Here is a 6,000-nt window from a genome sequence, read left to right on the forward strand (position 1 = left end):
CTACACATAGTACTTTTGCAGCATATCTTTATTCCATGAGTATCGGTCTTCGACACCTTCCAGTGTGCGAAGTCTGCAGGCTTTTGGTCTCACCATGGAGGCGACAATGAATGGTCCATCCCACTTGCTATGCATCTTCCCTTTCTGTTTGGCCTTCGGGATTCTACGAAGCACAAGATCCCCTTCTTGAATCTCCCTGGGCTTCACCTTCTTGTTCTTCCATCTTCGAGTCTCTTCTTGGTATTTGCCGAGGTTGATTGCTGCTTGCATCTTTGCTGCCTCGATTGTGTCGATTGAAGGCTTTATGTCTTCCTCTATATTGTTCGTCCCTTCGGACGTCCTCCAAGATTTGAGCTTGATTTCTTTGGGCGTGATAGCTTCTTCGCCGTACAAGAGCTTGAACGGAGTAAACTTCGTTATCCTTGACTCTATCGTATTGTGTGACCAAATTACCCTTGATAACTCATCTATCCACTTCCCCTTCGGCAACTCGGTGATATTCTTCTTTATGCCTGCGAAGATAATGTCGTTGGCCCTGTCCATCGCGCCGTTCGATTACGGGTGATAGACCGAAGCGAAACATAGCTTCGTCCCAAGCTGCGTGGTGAAGTCTCTAAATGTGGTGCAATCAAATTGCTTGCCGTTGTCTACGGTGACTTCTTTTGGTACGCCGAAGCGGCACACAATGTTTTGCCAGAAGAACTTCTGCAAGGCTCCGGCTGTGATATCTCTGAGAGCCTTGGCTTCAACCCACTTCGAGAAATATTCTACTACGACTGCAGCATACTTGTAGTTTCCTGGCGCTGTGGGCAAAGGCCCTATAATGTCGATGCCCCATCGAGCGAGAGGCCACACAGGAGGCAATAACTGCACTTCGCCTGGTGGAAATTTGCTGTACGGTGCATGCCTTTGGCAATTTGAGCATTTTCGAACCACTTCGTGCGCGTCTACAACCGCCGAAGGCCAATAGAAACCTTCGCGAAAAGCTTTGCCTACCAATGCCCTTGTTGCAATGTGCGAAGAGCACATGCCTGCGTGAATCTCTTCGAGCAACTATCGGCCTTCTTCACAAGAGATGCACTTCAGGAGGGGCGCGCAGACACCCCCTCGATATAGGTTTTCGTTGATGATTTTGTAGTTGCGAGCATGGAGAGCCATTCTCTTTTCTTCCTTGTCATCTTCAGGGATGAAATGCCCTCGCAGATAGGCCATTATGGTTGCCCTCCAGTCTTCGCTGGTTATGGCGTTGAAGAATTTTATAGGCTCTTCGACGCAGTTGACAGAGCTCTGCTTCAATGTTTCAAAGAACACATCTGGTGGCAGAGGATCATATTGAGCTGCGGCCTTCACCAATATATCGGCTTGCTTGTTTTGCGATCTTGGGAAGCTCCGTATGCTGAATCCGAGAAAAAACCTCTCCATGCCTCGGACGGCTGCCAGATACTTTGACAGCTCCGGCTTTAGTGCTCTATTGGTTTTATTGATGTGTCCGGTGATTAGCTCCGAGTCGGATCTGATGGACAGCCTTCGCGCTCCCAGTGCTCTTGCCTTGCGAAGACCTAGGAGCAGGCCTTCGTATTCTGCAACATTGTTTGTGCACCCTTTGAAGTCTAGCCTCATTGCATATTTCAATTGTGTGCCCGATGGGGCAGTGAGGATTGCCGAAGCCCCTGCCCCATCTCTCTGGTATGCCCCATCACATTCAAGCTACCATATTGATTCTAACTTCGGTGTCTCTTGCGAAGGCACCGCTGGAGTCCAGTATGCAATGAACTCTGCCAAGACGTTTGACTTGATTGCTGTTCTGGGGACAAAGTCAATTGTATGCTCCGCTAGTTTTGTAGCCCATTTGCCTATTCTGCCGAAGGCCTCCTTGTTTTCAAACATATCCCGAAGAGGGAACGAAGTTGGAAGTTTTATCTTGTGACTCTGGAAGTAGTAGCGAAGTTAGCGTGAAGCCATGACTACTGTGTAAGCCATTTTTTCCATTTCGAAGTAAAGTAGTTTCGAGCCACTCAGGGCTTCGGAGACGAAATAGATGGGGACTTGCTTAAGTTCGCCTTCGATTAATCTCTCTTCGATGAGAGCTGCACTGACCGCGGCACCCGAAGAGGCAATGTACAGCAAGAGCTCTGCCTTCTCAGAAGGGCTGGTCATGACTGCAGGTTTTCTATAAATGTTTTCAAGGCTTCAAATGCCTTCGCTTGCTCTTCGCCCCATTGCATGTTGCCATCTCCTTTCAGTGCTTTGAAGAATGGGAGAGACTTTTCTGCCGACCTGGAGATGAATCTGTTCAGCGAAGCCAATCGACCTGTCAATTTTTGAACTTCTTTCTTTGTGGTTGGCGGCTTCATCTGCCTGATTGCCTCGATCTTCTCAGGATTCGCCTCTATACCCCTTTCTGTGATCATACAACCCAATAGCTTGCCTCTTCGAACACCAAAGACACATTTTTCAGGGTTTAGCTTTAGCCCGTGCCGGCGAAGGTTTGCAAATGTTTCATGAAGAACTTGTATGTGATCTTCTTTTTTCTTGCTCCGAACGACCACGTCATCCACATATGCGGAGGTGTTCCTGTCTAGCTGGTCCCCGAGCACCTTCTTGATCATTCTGTTAAATGTACAGCCTGTGTTGCGGAGGCCTTCTGGCATCCTGATGTAACAGTATGTCCCGAAGGGAGTGGTGAAACTAGTTTTCTCTTCGTCTCCCTTATTCATGAAAAATCTGGTGATAGCCGGAGAAACAATCCAGCATGCTCAGCATTTCTGAGCCGTCCGCCGCATCGACCAATGTGTCGATGCGAGGCAAAGGGTATTCATCCTTCGGACAAGCCTTATTGAGGTTGGTGAAGTCGATGCACATTCTCCATTTCCCATTCTTCTTTGGTACCATGACCACATTTGCCAACCACTCTGGGTATTGCACCTCGCGAATGACATCTGCGTCTAGCAATTTCTACACCTCACCCTGTGCTGCTTTCTTCCTCTCTTCGGACATTGACCTATGCCCCTGCTTGATCGGTTTTGCCTTCGGGTTGACTGTAAGCGTATGCTCAATGACTTCTCGACTGACTCCTCGCAGGTCGGATGAAGACCATGCAAAGGCGTCTTGATTGTTCCTCAGAAACTGTATGAGTCTGACTTCTTCGTGCTCCTCGAGGTCCTTGCCGATGATCACCAGACGATCAGGCACATCTTCGCATAATGGTACCTTCTTTGTATGTTCTGCTGGTGAGACCCCTTCATTTTTATGATCTCTTCGCAAGTCTTCGGCAACAAATGTTCTTGTGTCCTCTTCGGCAGCCTCAATGGTATGCACAATTTTGTTGGTGCTACACGCATTATCTTCGCACCTACGCTTCTTCTTGATTGCCGTAGATGGTCACGACTCCCCCTGCCGAAGGTATCTTCATGCATTGATATGGCTGATGGATTACAGCTGCAAACTTCACCAGGGTGTTGCGGCGGAAGATGGCATTGTATGGATAGTTGATGTCCACTACATCAAAGGTTATTGCTTCGGTTCTTTGCATGACCCCTTCGCCGAATGTGACGTTGAGCTCTATCTTGTTGAGGGCCTCGATTCTCTTGCCTCCGAAGCCAATGAGAGGGTATTGTGATTTTTTTCAGAGATTGCGCTGTGAACCCCATCTTGACGAAGCACTGCCATACCAGAATGTCTGCGGAGCTGCCATTGTCGACCAATATCCTTCCGATGTCATTCCCAGCGAAGTGTACTGAATTCTTGCCAATGTTGGCTCTGATGACAAGGGGATCATTGTGAGGGTAGTGTTGTAGCCGAAGATCTGCCTGTGTGAAGGTTATTGGGACATGAGACCACGGAGTTCGGAAATATTTGCCTTCTCTCACATGAGAGACAGTTCTAAAGTATTCTTTGTGTTGCCTCTTCGTCTCATGAACCGGTTCATTGGATCCTCCGGAGATGGCGTTGATGATGTTAACCATGCTGCCAGATGGTCCGTCGCCTGCTCTTTCCGGTATTTGTCCTAGCTCGATCTTTGGTGGTGGGGGTAGAGGCGTGGAGCTCCTTGACCATGTGTTGGCGTACTGCGGAGCGAGTAGCATCGGCATCGACTGGTGCGAAGGTGGTGGCATGGATTATTGCGAAGGCAATGACATTGGAGGTGTGTATGCTGGGTTGTAGTTGTAAACTGGGTATGATACTGGCCAATTTGGTGTTGGGGTCCAGGTGGTTTGTGGAAGAGGAACTGGATGCGGTGGTTGCGAAGTGTAATTTACTGGTTTTGCTGATTGTGCATTTTTGCGTTCGAGCTCTGCCTTCGTTTCAATTGCGATTGGGCATTCATTGGTCCAATGACCTTGGTCCTTCCCATGGAAATAGCAAAATGGTGTTTTTCCCTTCGGCCCCCCTTTTCTCTTCGGCCTTTCTGGTAGTGGTCTTCGCGATTGTATCTGTCTTCGCGGTTGGACCTGTTATCATGGCTGGGCCTGTCTTCGCGACTAGATCTATCTTCGTGGCTAGATCTGTCTTCGCGTTGGTCTCTGCCGCCCTTGTTCTTGTGGTGCCTGGTTTCACGTGACTCCTCCTCGGAGACGCTATTGACAGTTCTTTGCTTCGACTAGTCGGAATGCCATGGCTTCTGGTGCGACCTCTCGCTGTTCCTTGACTTCCTCTTCTCATTCATTTCTTCAAGCTTCTGCCTCTTCGCACGGTCTGATATGCAATATTCTTGCATAATCTCGAACAATTTGGTAACTGTTTTTGGCCTTCGCCAGGTTAAGTACTCCCCGCATGGGCCGAGGCTGATTCCATTGACTACTGAGTCGATAATGCTCTGGTCAGTGACATCTGGCCCTCTTGCATGAAGCTTTATCAAGCTCTGAAGGTACTCCTGTAAAGTCATGCTTCCTTGCTTCAAGTTATGGAAGTCGCAGGATGTGACTTCGTCGGGCCAGACGGCTCGAAAACTTGAGCGCAACTGGGAACGAAGCTGGTTCCGTGATAAAATGCTTCCTGGGGGTATGTTTGCATACCATCGCTGAGCCAATCCTCGTAGCGCAAGGACTAGTGCCTTCGCCTTGCACGTTGTGCCTCCTCCGGCTGCCTCTATGGTGGCTTCATATTTCAGGAGAAACTCTTCGGGGTCAGACTCACCATCAAACTGAGGCAGTGCTGCTGGGTTGAGGCGATGAGCCCATTGTATCTCTTCCAACTCTTCGGACAATGGCGTTCTTCGCGGGTGGACCCTTCGATAATACCCTTCCTCCTCTGACTCAGACTGGTCAGAGATCTCTTCGACTGGTATAGTCCTTGTTTGGACCCTTGCGTTTCTTGGTGGGTTCGTTGCGACCGTGCCCTTCGACAGTGGCTGCGGCGGCTGCGGTGCCTGCATTTTTTCGAGCATCAATCGTTGTGCTCTGATCTTCTCTTGTAACGCCTTGCAGCGAAGTTCTTCTTCTTGCAGCTTGTTGTACTGCTCTTGCCTTTCTCCTTCAGTCAACATTATTTCCTTCCCCTTCGCCCTCGTGATGATCTGAGGCTCCGCAGATTCTTCCTGAAGAGCTTGTATCTTGGCTCTTCGCACCTCTTCGAGGCGAGCATCAACCCTTCGCATTGCAGCGATGTCTTCGGCAGAGATGCCAAGGTCCAGCAGATCGACTTCGTGTTGGCCTTCTGTGATGTCTTTGACGGTGATGTTTTCGTTGTAGGTTGCGGGCTCTTGTCCGGGGGCGGCTTCGTCTTGCGGAGTTGTCGTCGTTGTTGTCGTGTCTGTCGATGTGGTAGTAGCGTCTCCCTTCTTCTTCGCCGCCATGTGGTGTGGCATTGTGTGTCGAACCGACGGGTGGGTGCCAAACTGTTGGTGGAGAGTGCTTCCGGGACGGACGAACACTACTACAGTGAAGAAGGAGCGCACCAGTTGAAGCGAACAACTCCAAGTCAGAAACGAGGCTTCGCATAGTAAATTGGATTCTCTCTCTGTATTCAATGTGTCCCATCAATGTACAGGGGTCGGGTATT

The sequence above is a fragment of the Panicum virgatum genome, chromosome 8K (genome assembly GCF_016808335.1).
Source record: "Panicum virgatum strain AP13 chromosome 8K, P.virgatum_v5, whole genome shotgun sequence".
Taxonomy (NCBI): Eukaryota; Viridiplantae; Streptophyta; class Magnoliopsida; order Poales; family Poaceae; genus Panicum; species Panicum virgatum.